Here is an 18,891-nt window from a genome sequence, read left to right as displayed (position 1 = left end):
GCAGGACATGGACACATTTCATTACCGGTAAAGAGGAAAACTTTGGGCCCCATTGTTCTAGTGCCTGCTTATTATTTACTTTGATTTTAACTATCTTTCATTTCATTGTGCTGACAAACTATCAGGCTGTTTTATGAAGCAGGCAGTGTAGCTGAATAGTCTATGTAAAATTTCTTTAATATTTAATGCAGCTGCAATAATGTTTGAAGATATTAAATATTAAAGATTCCCTAGCCTGACAGCCACAATGTAAGAAAAACTGCAATTATGCATGTTTTCAGATTCCATCTGGAGTGGAAAGTGCAAGGTGGGCAGGGGGGGTGTTAAAGTTTAACCGTGTGAGTGAATTCTTGGAGCAAGGATTATAGCATTTCAGCCACCTTCACAGGGTTGGCTTTTTTTTTATATATATATATATATATATATATATATATATATATATATATATATATATATATATATACATACACACACACACACACACACACACATATACACACATACATATATATATACATATACACACACACACACTAACTACAATACTTTGAGCTGTTTGAACACGGCTAGGAATCCGCACAATATATCTGCTTAGACTACTGTCACACCATCCTGGCACCAAATTCTAACGGCCAGTTGCACATACCTGATGAGCTACAGGCCAAGGGGCATGAAAACTACACGACCACGCACCCAGAGCAAACAGGAATCTGACTCTCAGTCTTTAGCACTTATGGTTTCAAAGACAACCTGTCAAAGTCTAACCAATGCAGCAGCGGTTTCATAAATCTATAGAAACAGCCCTGCTGCCACCGCTGTTGTGGGTGAGGGTGAGGGAGCAAATACGAGTAAGTGGGCTGGATAGTGCTGTTAATAGTGGGGGCTGCATCCCGCCTCCCACACACACAATTCCCTATTTAGCAGGGAGCGCAGAGGCAACTGCTTCAAAGAGTATTAGAGGGACCACTGAACTGATCGGCTATAGCCCACGGTAGGATTTTTTCTGTGTGTGTATCAAGGAGGGGGTAGGGCAGGAATTCTGTGATTCTATACATTTCCCCTCTCCCCCCCACCCCCCCATATACTGAGCACTATGGGGCAGTTCTGCCAAAGGCAACTTTTGCAAGTGACTGGATGCTCAAGGTGCAGAATTGGGTGGCCTGGGAATCACTGATCACACGGCTACCGTGCAAGTCTCCTCAAAGGAAGCGCATCACTTTTCCAACCAGAATGCCACTACTGCACCGAAGGAAAAGGCCTCGAAAAGTAGAGGAGCAATAGTAAGGCTCTTAGGGAACTTCCGACCTTGGAACAGACATTTAGAAGCTTTCTTGCCTTACGCGGCTGGGTGGTACAATATAAACCAGGCCTTGGCCTTACACAAATTTCATATGCTCAGATTGACCTTGAGGGCCCTGCATGTGTCAAGTGTATGCTAAAGTTCCTCCTTGGAGCATCATGGCTCAGGGAAGAAAGATGGAAGGACTATTTCTCAAGAGCTGCGACATATGGTATTAACTTTTGGGATGACCAGGTTCAAGTCGGAATTGGATGTACAATATTGAGGCACCCACTCAGTAGACTTTCTGACTCCAAAACCCATCTGGCAGACAAACACCAGAAAAGTCCCTGTAGTGGCTAGTAAGTACCAAGACACCTCTCTCATCAGACACCTGACTTAGCACTGGCTGCTCGTGCAGCAATATCCCTAAGGGTAAGTCAATAATAATAATAATAATAATAATAATTAATGGAGATATCCTATCTCCTAGAACTGGAAGGGACCTTGAAAGGTCATCGAGTCCAGCCCCCTGCCTTCACTAGCAGGACCAAGTACTGATTTTGCCCCAGATCCCTAAGTGGCCCCCTCAAGGATTGAACTCACAACCCTGGGTTTAGCAGGCCAGATAAAGGTTGGAAACGTGGCTGTATTTTCATTCTAAGGGCTTGTCTACGCTTATAGTGCTGCAGGGGTGGAGCGGCGCTGCTGCAGTCCTTAGTGAAGACACTACCTATGCCAACGAGAGAGCTTCTCCCATCGGTGCAGGTACTCCACCTCCCCGAGAGGCGGGACCTACCGTAGACCAAGCCTACATTTCTAACTGGCCCGCCACATCAGAGGTTGCAATTGACTTCCTCTTGGCGTCTATTCAGAGGACAGACGATCGAGGCTGCAGGCTGCCTTAATGGAAAGAAACCAAAACAGCAAATGGCTGCACATATTTTTTAGTAGGCAGGCTCCGCTGGCTCTCCTAAGAGAAAGAGCAGCACTTACAGCTAAGCTTTTCGTGTAAGCCCATCATTTCTATCCAGCATAAGCCCAGCCCCCATGGAGAAGTGAATGACAGACTCAAAATTAAGACATACACTTTAATCAAATGCAGTAATGGGGCAGGGGGAGAACCAGAACAATTGATAACATATTTTACACTCGGAATAGCCTGGGAAGAAATACAATTAGTAACACCCCAAGCATTGTGTGCTCTAATGGAATATTATCCCTACATCCACCACTCACTTCACAAAGACTTAATTTGGATAAGATGCTATCTGCTTCTTTTCTGCGGCATTTAATTGTCCAGTATGGGTTTGTGATTTGAGTGAACTAAAACCATACTATGCATCCTGGATATCCTTATATCGATATTCTAAATGGGGGCAAACAATAGTAGGTCATTCTCAATGTTTTATAACACACTCACTCACGAGACAATTTTATTGCATAGACAAATGTTCTGAAGCATCGTGGATGATTAACAGTTCAATATTTATCAATATGAATAGAAAAAACACAGGAGGTAGAAGGTAAAGAAAAAAAAACAACAAGGTTTTCAACTGATGCTTAATTACATGGAGTGTCAATGAGTTGGAGAAATGCAGGCTACAGATGCTGCAGAAAAACCATGAGACCAGCAGCGGGACTGGGTGGAGGGGTAGAGAAGAGGGGTCAGTGCTAGTCGAGAGGTGGGAGCGGAGGTAGGATAACAGAGCGGCAAAGTCACTGAGCTAGATTAGAACTGGATCAATTTATCAATGGAATAAATGAGTAAGGAGGGGCATCAAAGAACAGAGACAATGGGATCACACTTCAGGGTATGCATGCATAACTAATCATTTAGTTCAATGAGCATCAGAAACTGTATTTGCTCCTTTATTATTTTTTGTAACAAGACGACCCAATCCAAACCAGACCAAGGCACAGGACAAGAAGGTCTTCAAGTAACTAAGGACAAAGGGCAGAGCCAATAAGAATTTTATATTTACAAGATGTCCATACTGATGTAAGATTAAGCATGCCCTGTCTCCGCAGATGGTCCTTCCTTTGAGTTTCGGCGATTTAGATGATCAGACAATTGGAGAGTATCCTTTGCTTGCATGGTGTCTATTTTATAGATCCTGACTAGCAGAATTACTATGAAGCAGGACCACAGAGTAATTCATGTGGAAATATAACACACCAGCCAATAAAACTGCCATTCTCTAAATAAAGGAACCGCTGCTTTACTCTTCGATTGCAGGACCCATGGTCCCAGGTGCTGATTACCCTCACCTTTCCCTGCAATCAATGCAAAATGAGAGCACAGCACCTTACAGGATCAGACCCTTAAGATTAAAAGCTTTGATTAACTGAAGTTTGACAAGACAGAAACCAGGAGTAATTCAGGTTAAGGCAGCATGCCCCAAACACACAGGAAATAGTTATTTAACTACAATTGATAAATATCATAATAGGGGCTCCGGAGACCCATTGTGCATGTGTGTGGGAGGGTCGTAAATGTCTTAGGAGAAAGAAGCATGCAGTAAACACACCCATATTAAACAAAAGGCACACCCATGTTAATCAACAACTTTAAAAAGTCCTAAAGCTTTTTATGCACACACTAATTTCTACTCGGCAACCTGCTGTTTCTTTAAGGCAAGTTTCACTATATACCTGTCCCCTCAGACATAAAACTTCACCTTTGTTAAGATGGTGTTAACGTTGTAATTAGATACCAAAGGGAAGACGTCTTAAAATAATGCAATTTTTAAAAATGAAACACCAGAAAACAGGCAGTTCACAGTTCAGTGTCCCCAAACACTGGACAATCTAGAAATGCGGTCAGTTCAATAACCTCAACTCTCCCTCTTAGCTAGACTTCACACGTGTCAGTATTATGAAGGAAGGTGCCCTGGGAGGTGGGGCTGGATACTTCAATGATTCAGCCACGAATCCTGTTACCTGGAGACACCTCTGGCCATGCACATTTTGAGACTCCCATCTGAAGATGTCTGAAGTCACATGTGCTGTTCAAATGGAAGGTATTAGGGGGCTTCTTAACTTTGAAAAGAAACTTGGCAAATAAGGTCTGATTTCTTTTTTTTAAACTGGCCATTTTAATGTTTTTTGACCTTACCAAAAAACAAACAAAAAAACCCACCACCCTGACAGTGGGTTTTGTATGTACAGAAAAGAAAAAAAAAAAAAAAAAAAATAGGCTTTCAGCTAAATTTTTTTTGCATGCAATTCATTCAGCACGTGGACCAGCTGCAGTTGGTACAATGAAAGTTATATCCCCCAGAGCTTCTGTCTCTTCTTTTGAATGCAAGTGTATACTAAAGCAATAGCCAATATGGTCAGAGTGAATTTAGAACTTCCCTGTGCTTGTATATTCAAGCCAGACCCTCAATATGACTTAGATGCACATATTTTCAATATGAGACAAGGTGGGTGAGGAAATTTTTTATTTGATCAACTTCAATAAAAGAGACAAGATTTTGAATTCCACGGAGTTCTTCTTCAGGTAGCTATTTAAAATAGCTATATATATACACTGCAATCAGGCTCTTTGAGGATTTTTAGCCCTGTAAGCACTAAATTCAGCTCTGCTGTCATGCATGCTGTATGTATGAAAGAGCAGCCTGCTTTAGAGCCTTACTTCCAAGCTTTAAAATACTGTTTTCCCCACGTCTCAGGTTACGAAGGATCCATTCATGCTGTGTGTATAGGGTCACAGACTCTTCCCAGTATCAGTAAGCAATGGCTGAAATAAATTGGTCCTTTGAGGCTTCAGAAAGGGCCCCTCTATTAGTCATACCACAGCAGCACAGATGCAGACTGTTTAATTCTGAGTGTCAGAAAACACTTGGACCACACCCATAGCCATGGAGTTTTGTTTCCTGAGACAAGAAACAAGGGGTAAATTTAGTGCTAGTGAAAGATGCCAGGTTCTATCCTCAGAACAGACATGAGATGAGCAGCAGTCCCCCAGACTGTGCTCTGAGAGCATACTTTACACAGGTTATGGAAGGACCAATTCTATGGGATGAAGAGAGAGAGAGTTAGTTCTTGGCATCTCTGCTGAGACTGCCGATAATGGGATCTTTCAGAACCAACTGTGATAGCAGTTTTTGTGGTGAAGACTCCTGTAAACTAGGAATGGAATGAGATTCACCAAACTCATTCCACACATCCCACTGAACAGCCATCAGATAATATGGATACAGTTTCATCTAGGCAGGGTACACATATGGCTTTTACCTGCTAATGAGAATTTCCCAATACTAATCTATTTCAAACCACTCCATCACCACCATCAGGGGAGCACTTTTGTTCAGAACTGCAAGTGATCATGTCACTCGATCATCACGCAGGATTCTCTTGCTTAGTTGAGTGTGAAAAAAAGTGTAAGAGGGCATGCAGGGGAAAGTGTGCAAGATCCCTGTAATTTAATACACGATTTGAGATGCTTATTCTTGAAGTTACTTCTAGATCATCTAAAATAGCTAAGGAGCAAAATAATTCACCAGGATATTCAGACAGTGGGTGAAATCATGTTCCAAAAAAACCCCAAAAAACAAAAACAAACTTTAAATGAGGACTAAAACTACAGTACTTGGAGCTAAATTCTGCCCTTCAGTTGGAACTGTAAATGCACATCCAAGAGTGGAATTTGGCCCAAAGTGAATCCCAGCCCCGAGCTCACTTGCATCTACGTGTCTGATGAGCTATCAAAAACCACCGCCACCACAAAAGGTGCTTTATAAGCTTTGAGGCAGATCAGCATGCGATTTACAGTTCTCTCATTATAAAACCACAAAACCTGCGTTTAAGAGTCAGGGTCAGACTCTCAAATCCACAGAAGAAATTCACAGCAAGAGCACAAGAGCCTAGACCAGCACCAACACCCTTAACTCATCCTATCATGCCCATAATCCAGAGTCTGAAGGTAATAAAATACTTAGCACTGATATAGTGCTTTTCATCCACAGATCTCAGAGTTTTACAAAGATGGGTCAACATTATTGAAGGAACAATCTCCACCTAATTTTTATTTATTTAATTTTTTAAAAATTCTGTTTAAATTTAAATAATTTAAATAATATGCCCTCAAATATTTAAATAATTCCTTTTTAAAAGATAAAAAAGGGCTTTTCTGCTGCTCTTTGATGTACACAAGATCTTTTCAGCAAAGGGAAAACTTTATGAAGGGGGGGGGGGAGAAGTGAAACTGACTATTCACAGAGGGCTATTATACACAAAATAAATGGAGATATATAGAAATAGTTTTTCTCTAACCTGAGCTGTATTAATCTTTGGCTACTTGTGACACTTAAAATAAGATGGACAAGTGTGATTTTTAAATTGAGGATGCTCATTTAACCATAATGTCCAGATGCACAATCATGATAAAGAAACCACAGCAGGAACCTGTATCCTTTTAAACCCATCTCACATTAAATTTCACCTGTCACCATCTAGCTTCCAAAACATACACGTACAAAGAACACACTCACTTTGCAATATGCAACTCAGGACAGGACACCAACATCCTGTTGTCCAGAAACCCAGGCCAAGCAAATTCACAGCCTAGACAAGCATAATTTTGCTACTCACCGCCTTGCAGGCAAGCTGCTGATCTCCACTCCAAAAACTCCTGGCTGCTTTTGTACTTAACCCAGCTTCCCTTATTCCGGTAGCTGTAGACCCCTACGTAAAACACCTAGGAATGTCACACCCTGTGGCCCCAAAACAGATTGAGCCCCTCCACAGAAGTTCCTACTGTCTATTGGACAAGAATTGATTCAGTGACTCAATGCGCTCAGGCTCTTTTAAGTCCAGATTGACCAAAATAAAAAATACAGCTTTTTCCTCCATACAACTACTTCAATGTTTAACAAACCCAACTCTTTCTAGCTGACAATCACATTCTGTTCAAATACAGAAGACCAAGATTCAATTCACCTTAAAAAGAGTTTCCCAGACTGATGTAAAAGTGTGTATGTAGTCACAGGCGCCAACTTTCCTTGGCACCAGTGGGTGCTCGCGCCCCTGGCCCTGCCCCAACTCCGCCTCCCTCCCTGCACCTATTGGACCCCTCCCCAAATCCCAGCCCTGGCCCCGCCTCTTCCCCGAGCGCGCCGTGTTCTTCCTCCTCCCCCTCCCTCCCACCGCTTGCCGCGCAAAACAGCTGTTTCACGGCGCAAGCGCTAGGAGGGAGGGGGGAGAAGCAGGACTCGGTGGCATGGTCAGGGGAGGTGAGCTATGGGGGTGGCGTTTTGGGGAGCTGCCAGTGGGTGCAGAGCACCCACCAATTTTTCCCCGTGGGTGCTCCAGCCCCGGAGCACCCACGGAGTCGGCGCCTATGTATGTAGTTGAACTACACTGCATGAAAAACCCAACAATTTACATTTAATACAACCTTCACCCCCAACAGATCTCAGAGTAATTTACAAATAGATACTGTGTATGAACTACATTTTCCAAAGGGTCACTTTAGCTACTACTGACACGCACAGGAAACAGCATCAGCTGTTTAACAGGACATAACACTACACAACTATTTGGGACAGGAAGTGAAGAAGAATCCCAGTGAGAAATGAGGACGGGTGGAATTTTGTTTTGGAACAAAGCCAGGGCTCTTCTCTTAAAAGATCCCATCTGTCTTTTTGTAACAATTCCAAGTAGTCAGGACCTCTACTTTTAAATCTCATCCAAACGATATGGAGCACACAGGACAGATACACACTTTACCCTCGTTAAAGACAACTCAACTTTGGTGGGAGAAGGGATGCCATTTAAAAGGAATCTTGTCCGATAAAGTTTTTATATATATTTATATTTATTTCTCTACCTGGCATGACAGCTGCCACCATCAAATTTTCAAGCTGAAATAATTTTAAAAAGCCTAAATTTACTTTTCCCTATTTATGCTATTGATTTGCTCTTTGCATTTCACTCACATTGGATAATGAAAACTGAGAAGTCAGTTTCCCTTCTGCGTATGGCCAGTTGCATTCTCATGAAGGAGTACAGCACAGTTGTCTTTGAGTTTCAAACACAGTAGGAAAATGTGCAATGATCGGAGAATAGCTAACATCACACCGATATTTAAGAAAGGGGAAAACAACGTGACCTGGGCAATTACAGACCTGTTAGTCTGAGCTCAGTAGTATGCAAGGTTTTAAGAGCAAATTGTGAAGGAAAGAAGGGTTAAAAGGTTCAGAGAGGTTAATTCAGAGAGGTAAAGGGGATGTAATCTAACATTGACTTATCAAAGGTAGATCATGCCAAACTAACCTGACTTTCTTCTTTAAGAAAATAACTGATTTTTTTAGATAAGGGAAGTGCAGCAAACCGAATATATTCATACTTTGACAAAATGGTCACAATACCATATGTGGAATTATTTGTTAAATTAGGGAAATGGGAATCAGAATCAGCATTGTAAGGTGGATAAGGAATTAGCTAAAGGGGAGAAGGCAACAGATTGTGCTGAAAGGTGAATCATCAGCCGGGAAAGGTTACTGGCAGAGTTCCTCAACGATTGGTCTTGGGATCAATCTTCTTATTCGATATTTTTATTAATGACGATGGCACAAAAAGCAGGAGCGTGCTAATGAAATCTGCTGATGACACCGTGGGAGGCATCGTCAGTACAGAGGAAGATCAGATTATTACACAGGAAGATCTGGATGACTGAAGACTGGAGTGACAGAAATGGAATGAAATTCAACAGTAGAGAGTGTAAGGTCAGACGCTTAGGATCTGAAGAACTTCTGCTACAAGCTGGGGGCTCATCAGCTGGAAGTAACAGAGAAGGGGAGAGACCAGGGCATGTGGGTTGATCACAGGATCACCATGAACCACCAAGGTGATGTGGCTGTGAAAAAGGTAAATGTGATCCTGGGATGTGTCAGGCACGACATTTCCAGTGGAGATAGGGAAGTATTAATGTCACCGTACAAGGCATTGGTAAGACCTCACTTAGAACACTGTACATTTCTGATCACCAAGGTTCAAGAAAGATGAATTTAAACTGGCGCAGGTGCTGAGAAGAGCTATAGGATGATCAGGGGAATGGAGGGCCTGTCGTATGAGAGGAGAAGGGAAGAGCTTGGCTTGTTTAGTCTTGCAAAAGGGCAGCAAGAGGGGATGCGATCACTCTCATTAAGGAGGTAAATACCAGGAAGGGTGAAGAGCTATTGAAGCTAAAGGACAGTGGTGGCACAAGAACAAATGGATATAAATTGGCCATGAACAAGTTCAGACTGGAAGTTAGAAGAAGGTTCTAACCATCAGAGGGGGGAGGTTCTGGAACAGGTTCCCAATCAGAGCTGTGGGGACAAACAACTTAATTAGTTTTGAGAGAGAGCTTGATGAATTTGTGAGCGCAACTGTATGACAAGGTTGCTTGTGATGGTGGGAGGTAGGGCTCAACAACTGGGGCTCACTTCTGGTTTATAGCTTGTGTACCTAAAGTTCACGTGTCAGGGTTTCAGACAGCCACTGGCAAGGGTCACAAAGGAATTTACACACACACACACACACACACATATTCTGGGAGGGATTTTCTTTTTTAAAATCTCTTCCTTCTGAAGCATTAGGGATGGCCACAACTGGACTGGAGATGGGACACTGGGCAGGGTGGGCCAAGGCTCTGAGGTGACACCAGGCATTTTCTTTCTCTCTCTCAGGTGCTTGGCTGGCTGGTTCTAGCTTACATGCTCACGGTCTGGCTGATTGCCATATGTGACATCGGGAAGGAATTTTCCCCCAGGTGAGATTGGCAGCGACCTTGGAGTTTTTCCACCTTCCTTTGCAACATTCACATGCAGGTTGTTTGCCAGGATTATCTGGGTATATCGCACTTAATTATTTCCCTGTCACTACAGGTGCCTAGGGCACTGGTGCACCTTGGTCCCTCCTACTCTCTTCCTGTGGCACGTTGTGATGGGATCCCTGGGAGGAGGGGGTCAGCCTCCATGGCCACTGAAGTTACCATTGAAGAGACCATTTAGCGCCAACTACATTGGGGGCTCCTTTAGCTTGCCTATAAGTCCCACAGCCATCCCATCGACTTATGCTTCCTCTGCATTCTTTAAATACTCTGCATCAGAAACTGGAAGCAAAACAACATCATGGATACTAGTCTTCATTATTAACGGTCATGTCAGACTGTTTTGGGAAAAAGATCAGTGGATTGATTTCTGATGCGCATGCAGGTCTCATTTTACTGAGTGCACTGCAGAGAAAATACATTAAAGTTGTAAATGTGGTTTTAACTTTTTTAAAAATGTAAGGGACATCTTTGGGATTGGACAGGGGACATTGTCGAAACTGAGTCCCTCCCTCCCAACCAATCAGATTATTTTGGGGGTAGAACTGTGGCAGGGAGCAATCTTGGATGAGCAGAGAGAAAGAAAAGCAACTCTCTGACTAGGAATTCAGCTGTGGAGCAGAGAAAGACACCTGGGAAGAATCTTACACTTTGAGAATGGGAAGGGACAGGGACAGTCTGGGGTTGGGAGACCAATAAGACAGGGCTTAGGAAAAGCATAGAGCAGTGGAAGGAAGTCTCTGGGGGACACAGTTAAGGGGCCAAAGGAAGCCAGAGAGGACTACTGGTAGAACTCAGAAAGGCTTAATTAAGCCCAAGTGAGGAAGTTTCTACCCAGCAATGACAGCAGGCTCTATTCTGAAGTTCCAATCTACAGGAACTCTCGCTCAAATGACTGGGAGACCCAAACCAGGATCAAGCTGGTGTGGAGGGAGAAAGAGAGAAGAGGTCAGTTAACAAGCTTAAAAGAAACATTTTCATGGGTTTGGGGTTGGTTGTTTTGTTTTATGTTTTAATGACAACAGGTTGTTGGGATTTAAAACATTCCCCTGCAGGGTTTCAGCCTGAATGTTAGAATACTGCACAAAGTGAAATTGACTGTACAAGCTTAAATTGACCAGTGTGTTTCCATTGAGCTAAATGAAATGCAAAGAGTTAAACAGAGAGGAATAAATTAGAGAGTTTTAAAATTATTCTTGTGTTAATCTCAGGTTTCATTAGTAACGCGTGTAAGGAAGTTTGTTTTGTGGGATTAGCCCAATAGTGTCCCTTTTTAGGAATCCCAAGGACCTCAATATCTTTGAATGAAAAAAAAATGTTATATACCTGCAGAGTTTTAACACATTCACTAGCCCATGTTTCAAAACAGTAGCCCTGCGTTGAAACATGGGCTAGTGAATGTATTAAAACAGGTGACCAAAAAAAAAAAAATCAGTCAAAATACAGAGCCATGGGAACAGAGACGGCACTTAGGTTTGTATTTTTATATTACAGTAGCAATTAGAGGTCCCATCCAAGATCAGGGCCCCATTGGGTACGTACATAGACGTACTGTAGCAAGTTGACAGTGTCTGCCTCAACATTCATGAAAGTAAGCAGCACTTGCCCAAGGACTTTGCAGTACATTCGATAAAGACAATCCAGCACAGAAGTCATGCAAAACCCTCAACAACAGTTATCTAATAGAAAAAGCAGTGCCAGGTTCTGTCACAGCTACAACGAACAGCTCTTCAAAATCTCTCGGAGGGTGGGTAGCCCAGCCCACTCAATGAACTTGTTTGTGAAACTAACCTTCAAATAAATAAATGTATTCTGATCCAGACTGACAGATTAATCTACAACGTTTCCAACCTGTGTTTAAATGGGAGCGGGGAGGGAAGAAAACAGGGAAATGCCCATTAGAAAAATACAGTTAGCACTCCCCTCCACCCTCCTAAGACATTACTGTTCCTCTTTGCCTCGTGATCGAATTTTCAGCCATTAGTAAATGAAAGGAGATTTTGTTCTAAGGTTTGGCCCTGCATGTTCCTTAGCAGCATTTCACCAAAGTGATGAATAGGGGTGCCCAACGCATACATCCAGATGGGTGCACGCACGCACACAATCCTCCATCAGACAACTCAGTCAAGAATACTTACATGTAGCTGAAAAACCCCAGCGAATGTGTTACGCTAACGTTATCGTCCATGAATACAGGCTTTCAGAAGAAAGTGCAAAACAGGCCCGTGATGATAGCAACCCACAACCCAGCTCACCAACATTGTAAATAGCAGCCCCACTCTTTTAATGGCACTTCTATCTGCACTCAGCAGACCGCAATCCTGAAGGAAGCCCCGACTTCTAAGGGTGGATTTAATTACCACAGTTTAGCAATTTGCTCTCCTCTCCAGTACTACAAAGTACCAAATGCATCTGAAGTAACGAAAGCCACCAAGATAAACCAGAGCATAAAACAGGGCTGCCGGCGGCCACAGAATACTAGGACAGAGTCTCCCAAGACACCTAGGAAGTATTCAAACATTTCCAAAAGCAGAATTGATGAGACCTGGATGAATGATAATATAAAGATCTGCCATTTGGTTTTGTAAACATGAAGTGAAGGGGGGGGGGGGGGGTCAAAGCAGGCAGGAGAGACACACAATCACAAACAGCTGGCCTGAATCTGCTCCACATTCACCTTAATGGGAACAAGGCTGGGCCCCTTGACCAGCTTCAGAGGAGCCGTCACTGCAACTATTTATGTTATTCATTTCTAACCTGACAGCAACCCGCACGACGAGATGAGCAGACCCATGCCCATTTCCCTTCCCAAAAGGGACAGCGGAAGGGGAAGCCAGAGTGTCACCTGTCCAAAAATAGCTTTAAGTAAGCGTCACTTCGAAACACCGAGACACTGTTGAAATGCTGAACTTGCATTTTACACACTCAAAACAGGGCACAGTATGGTTTGGTCAATACACCTTTGCCAGAAGGAGGGATGGAATATTGGGACCAGAAGGTACCTTAGGAGATGGAGAATAGAGGGGGAAAACGAAGCTAACCTTGGTCACAGAGATAGTGTACTGGGGTTGAATAGTGAGGTTGGTTGTTCTTTCTCTTCAGGGGATAATGAGAAGTGTGGGTTTAGTGCCAGAAACATATGGGCAGACAGAAGAGAGGCTGAGAACACCCTCTTTAAAAATCTGCAATGCCCAGTCCCTGGAAAAGTACATCCAGCCAACACAGTTCACAGTGGCATGCACAGACACCATTAATTCTCACCTCCCAGCAGCCAGTTGCCCAGAGCTCCTGCCCTGAGCTGCCAATTCAGCCTTCAGCCACAGGAGGGTTCAACAGCAATTCACAAGTATGGCACCACAGCACAATTGCAGGCAACACCAAATTTCCCCTCCATCCCCACCTCATGCCCCATCCAGAAGGGGCATGGACCACACGCATTCGCAGGAGACACAGGGCTTCCCAGAAAACACAGGGTTCCAGCAGCCCTCAAAGCCTCTCCTCTCCTCCAAGCTGTAATTTAGCAGCACAACTGGGGAGAGATGGAAACAGACTGGGGGAGGTAGGGCGGGGGGGCACAGTGGAAGGGGAATGACAGAACTGAGAGAGCCCTTGAGGAGAAGGGATGCCAGGAGGTATTGAACACACCTTCCTAACAGCCCCAACACAAAATTCCACACCAATATTACATATTTTCAACACAAGAGAATTTGAGGTTCATGTTGGTAATTAGTCAAAAAGTTCAGGAAATTTCATCGCCACCAATGGCTTTTCACGTGGCTGTATTCATGCTTCGCTGTGTCACTGGACTTCTCCCTGAATTACATGTTTAAATTCCCCAATGCAAAAGATTTCTTTAAAAAAAAAAAAAAAAAAAGATGAAATGAAAAAACCTACTCTGGTCATTACTCCCCAGATCTCCTTTTCATGCTTTCATTTTTTAAACTGTTCTTTGCTAACTCAGAAACTTGCTCTATGACACTTAGGATTTTTTTTAAATAATCCTAGTAAGGACCAAGAAAGCTGATGCTACCAGAACTATTGCTTTGACTGTAAGCGCTTTGGGGCAGGGATCCTCTTTTTATTCTGTATTAGGTGCTGTACCAACACAACGTGGTGCCTGGTCCATAACTGGGGCTTCTAGGAGCTACCACAACACAAATAATGACAACTACTGCACATTTAGGGAGCACCTACACTGACAAAATTGGGAATTTTAATTTCCTGGGGTACTGCTCTAAGCCAGTAGCAGCGGCAATAGTACAGAAAGGATTCTAGCATTTTTACCACTCTCTCATCTAATCCACTTCTGATTGAGGCTAGAGGACGTAATGGTATAAATGCTTGAGTCCTGCCTACCCTACAGTCTCCACCATTGCTACCAAGAGTGGTGTGGCACCCATTGAGAATTACGGGTTCTGGTTTTTCTAGTGTAACTAAGGTCTTGGACTGTAAACTCTCTGGGGCAAAACTCTGCCTTCTTATGCATTATGGATTTTAACTTCAGATAGGACCATTATAATCCTTTTGTCTGACTTCCTGCATATTAAAGGCCATAGATCAACACTCAGAAATTCCTGCATAGAGCCTAGTGACCTGTGGGTGAACTAGATCACCTCTTTTATGAAGACATCCAGCTCTGATTTAAAGACCTCAAGTGATGAAAAAATACACCATATCCCATAGCAAACTATCCCAAGGATTAATTACCCTCACTGTTTCTAATCTGAATTTTTCTAGCCTCAATTTCCAGCCACTGGATTTTGCTTTGCCTTTGTCTGAAAGATTAAGGAGTCCTGTAGTATCAGATATCTTGCTCCTTATGTAGGTATTATGTCCAGTGATCAGGTCGCTCCTTAACCTTCTCTTCAGTAAAATGAATAGACTGAACTCTCTAAATCTCTCAGCCTGTTTGGGACTGATGGGCCCTGCTATACTACAAATAATACCTTATAAAAAGATGGAACCTTTGTCAACCATGCTCACTGTCGATCTGGACGGAGCGGTGTGTTGTGGGATCAGCACTCACAATGAACGACAAACATTGTGTCCCATCTAAATTTAAACCCTGAAGGCTAAACTAATTTAAGAGTGACGAGACAAAGGGAGTTCAATAAGGGTGAAAACCACCTATGCTGCAGCGAGGAAACAAATCCCTTGGCTCCTGCATAGGAGGAAATTAGGGTGACCAGATGTCCCAATTTTATAGGGACAGTCCCGATATTTGGGGCTTTTTTTTTTTTTTTTTTTTTTTTTTTTTTTTAAAACATGGGCTCCTATTACCCCCTACCCCATCCCGATTTTTCACATTTGCTATCTGGTCATTCTAGAGGAAATGCAGAAGCCACCTTCACATGCATCTTTCTTTCCAAAGACCAGCTTTCATGCATCACTAACCCACCAAGGACAAGTGTAAGAAAACCCAACCCAACACTTATATTTGTAAATGGCATGGATTACCTTTCCCAGCTATCCAATAGCTCATCTAGAAAAACTCCATGTAATGCACAGACAATTGAACTGCCAACTCAAATTTGTCCTTACATACCAGGGGGGAAGGATTTTACAAAGTGTTTCCATGGATTTTTATTTTTAAATTCCAGTGGAAACGGTTTTTAAACAAACATTCCTCCTGTGATTATTGCAACACTTAGAACTCGAAAATGAAGCTGGCCATAAATAGGAATGAAAATTGACCAGTTCATTTTCATTGTTCACCAGGAGAAAAAAAAAAAAATGCAGAGTACAACTGCATAGTGAAAAATAAATTAGACTTAAGATTCTGAGCTTTTATAATCTAAATTATTAGTAACCAAGGTAAAAAAAATTTCTGTGTGTGTTTTTCAAATTGATAGCGTGCTTTTAAATGGAACAAAGTGAATCTCTTTCGTGAGTTTCTTTTCATTCCATTTGAAAAGTCATTAAACAATCAATTTGTATACTGCACAGGTAGATAAATTAGAGCTGCTACGAAGCATGGTCCATATAGATTGCTAGAGTAAAGACGGCTTAGCTCAGTCTTACGGCACATTCTTCTAGTCGGTTCATAAATAAGGATCAGTCTTAGTTGCAAATGGAGTTGTGCCCATCACAGGGTAAGCAAATGGAAGGAGAAACCCCTTTTGGCATGATGGCAGCTGCCCTTCCAGAGAGGAAAGGCTGGACTGCTGTGGGGGTTTTTATGCAACTAATGTATCTAGAAACACTCCTCTTCCTTACCTCAACCCTCACATGCACCGCCACCACCCTCCCATTCTCTCTTAGGGAGCAGAATACAATTAGAATTTGTTATTCCTTGATCAAATAAACTCATTAATCTAGGTGTCTAATCTAGACTAGGTGTGACACATTATATTTACTACAGCAATGTCGGTGCCAATCTCTGTCAAGGGTTTTCCTGTTTGTGAGCTGAAAACTCAAAATAGGGGGATGCTCAGTGAGGGAAGGAAAACAACCTTGTGGGACTCAATGTCCAGAAATGGGGGAGAATCATGCCCCTGACTAGTGTAATTCTGTGCACACTGAGTGATCAAAAGGAATTTGCAGTGTAAAAATAAAATGGGTAATAAAGGAGATGGCATGTCAATTTCAGCAGGCTACAGAAATTACCTCCCTTAAGGCTAAGAATGCAACTACTGGTAGACAAAAGGTTTTTCCCCCACCTTAACTATAGGGATATACCACAGTCTTCACCCAATCAATGAGAATTGTATTATGCATCCATATATGCTGCCATAGCAGGGGCGTGACCAGATGCCATATAATATACTCAAATTTTTACAAGACCCATTTCAGATGGCTCCTAAGAAAAAGCCCATAAAGACACAACATCATTATGCAGAAAATCCTAGTGAGCCTAATGTCTCTGTATCTTCCAGAGAAAGCAGACAGAAGTGCAATACCTAGAAGGGATTTTTGTCTGTCTATTGTGTCCCTGCTCATGGCGGTTACTATCATTATCAATTACATCAAATAAGGTGACAGACACTTAAAATACAGGGGGAAAGATAAGGTGCATTTTCCCCCACACTCCAGTAACACCAAGATTTTAGAATTATGAAACGTTAAAAAAAAAATTTTAAAAAAATAATCACATAATACTGACCTGTGCTGTGTAACAAAGCAACGCAACTGACCCAAACAGCCCTCCTTCTAGCCCTAATTTTATGATTAAAGGAGATAGTGACCATGCACAGAATACCTTTTACTTCTTAAAATGACAATCTGATTTTTTTAAAGTACCCCCACATTAAACAGGATCCTCTCTGTAATGTTGAAGATATGATGAACTGCAAAAAATGGCACCTCAGATGTGAAAAGGAAAAAAAAGCCCACCCTTTCTCTCTCCAGATCCACACCTACTGCAGTACCCACAGACAACCTATCATTTGCCATCACCCCCACAATTAAAAGCAGTCTCCCAAACAGGAAACCAAACCTGCCAGCAGGAATGAGATGGGGGCAAGGGGGGGGTGGGGGGAAATGTAGAGAAACGTGGGAAGGAGGGAAAAAATAAAAAATCCCCTATAAAATGCACCTGCACCCCTAGAGCAGCAACAGTGGTTGCAACTTGCAGCAGGGTGGGAATAAAGCATCCATGTGAATTACATGAAATAGAAGACTGCTTTTAAGAAAAATCCCTTGGCAATTTAAAAAGCCAAGCCACCACACACATTTATCCCCAAATAACGTTGCAGCGGAGTTTTAATACACAAGCAAAGGAAACAGTGACAGAAACCTCCATTCCCTGAACATCTCATGCCACCAAACCCACCCTTTAGGTTCCAGCAGAGACACACCCCTACCCCATTTTATAATGCAAAGTCTCCACTGAATACTGGGGGAGGAGGGGTGGGAAGCAGGTACAACAACAGAAAAGCACCCTTGCTGGAAATTGAAAACTAGATATTTTTTTAAAATACGTGGCGCGTTGGGATTTTTCGGAGGGGCCACAAATCTCAGATTCTGCAACCAGAAAGGCAGCTGGATTCTGCAAATTTAAAAAAAAAAAACCTGTACAGGTTCCCAGTCTTTTTTTTTTTTTTTTTTTTTTTTTACTACGGTGAAGGCAAAGTGAATAATGCAGAGAGTGCATGGCAGCCCCCAAAAGCCACTGCACGCACCCTCCACCCCTGCCTCCCCCCACTCCAAAACCCTTGCAGTGCACACACACACACCCAACCCCTTGCATTGCATTGCATGCAACTCCCCCCACCGCTCCAAAGCCCGTGCATTGCATTGCATGCACCTCACACCCCATTGCATGCACCTGTGCCCTGCCCCAAGGTCTGCAGGTGCCCCCGCTCCCCCGGGCGGGGTTTGCATTGGGGTGGGGAGTCCCGGGCGCTTACCTGCCGCTGCGGCTGCTGCAGGGGGAGCTCGCTGGAGACGCGCAGCGAAGCCGGGAGGAGGAGGAGCGGGGGGGGAGGGGGGTGAGTGACAGGAGAGAGCGCGCGCCCAGGCGGGGGCGCGAGGCGGAGGCGAGCGCAGGCTCCGGAACCTTCGCCGAGAGAGTGCCCGGGCCCTGGGGCGCCGCCAGAGGGAGCAGCGGCGCGCGCAGGCGGACAACGACCACAGCCTCCTCCCCTCCGCTCACTCGCAGGGGGGGAGGCGCATGCGCCGAGTCGTCGCCAGCGGGCGCCCAGGGGCGCAAGCGTACAACGTCCCGAGCCCCACTCACTGACCGGCCCCCTCCCTTCAGAAGCGCATGCGCGAGGCCGCCGCCGCCTGGCTCCTTTGAGGGAAGAGAATGTTTCTCTGGAGGGAACACGCGCCCCGAGGGGAGAGGGGCGGA

The 18,891-nt window shown here is 43.6% G+C and overlaps 1 protein-coding gene across 2 annotated transcripts in view; it reads right to left on the bottom strand.

Annotated features, from left to right (window-relative positions):
* The window catches only part of LOC135894441 (microtubule-associated protein tau-like), an 85,308-nt gene extending 66,811 nt beyond the window's left edge, over positions 1-18,497 (bottom strand). The window contains exon 1 of one of the 2 annotated variants that reach the window (XM_065422527.1): positions 18,449-18,497. The gene's annotated coding sequence lies outside the window, so the exon portion shown is untranslated. Of the gene's footprint in view, positions 1-12,238; positions 12,259-18,448 lie in introns of those variants that run through there. The other variant, XM_065422531.1, reaches the window with a different exon arrangement.
* Positions 18,498-18,891: the final 394 nt, after the last annotated feature.

Source organism: Emys orbicularis, chromosome 25, assembly GCF_028017835.1.
Source record: "Emys orbicularis isolate rEmyOrb1 chromosome 25, rEmyOrb1.hap1, whole genome shotgun sequence".
Taxonomy (NCBI): Eukaryota; Metazoa; Chordata; order Testudines; family Emydidae; genus Emys; species Emys orbicularis.
This window is presented reverse-complemented; position numbering and strand designations above follow the sequence as displayed.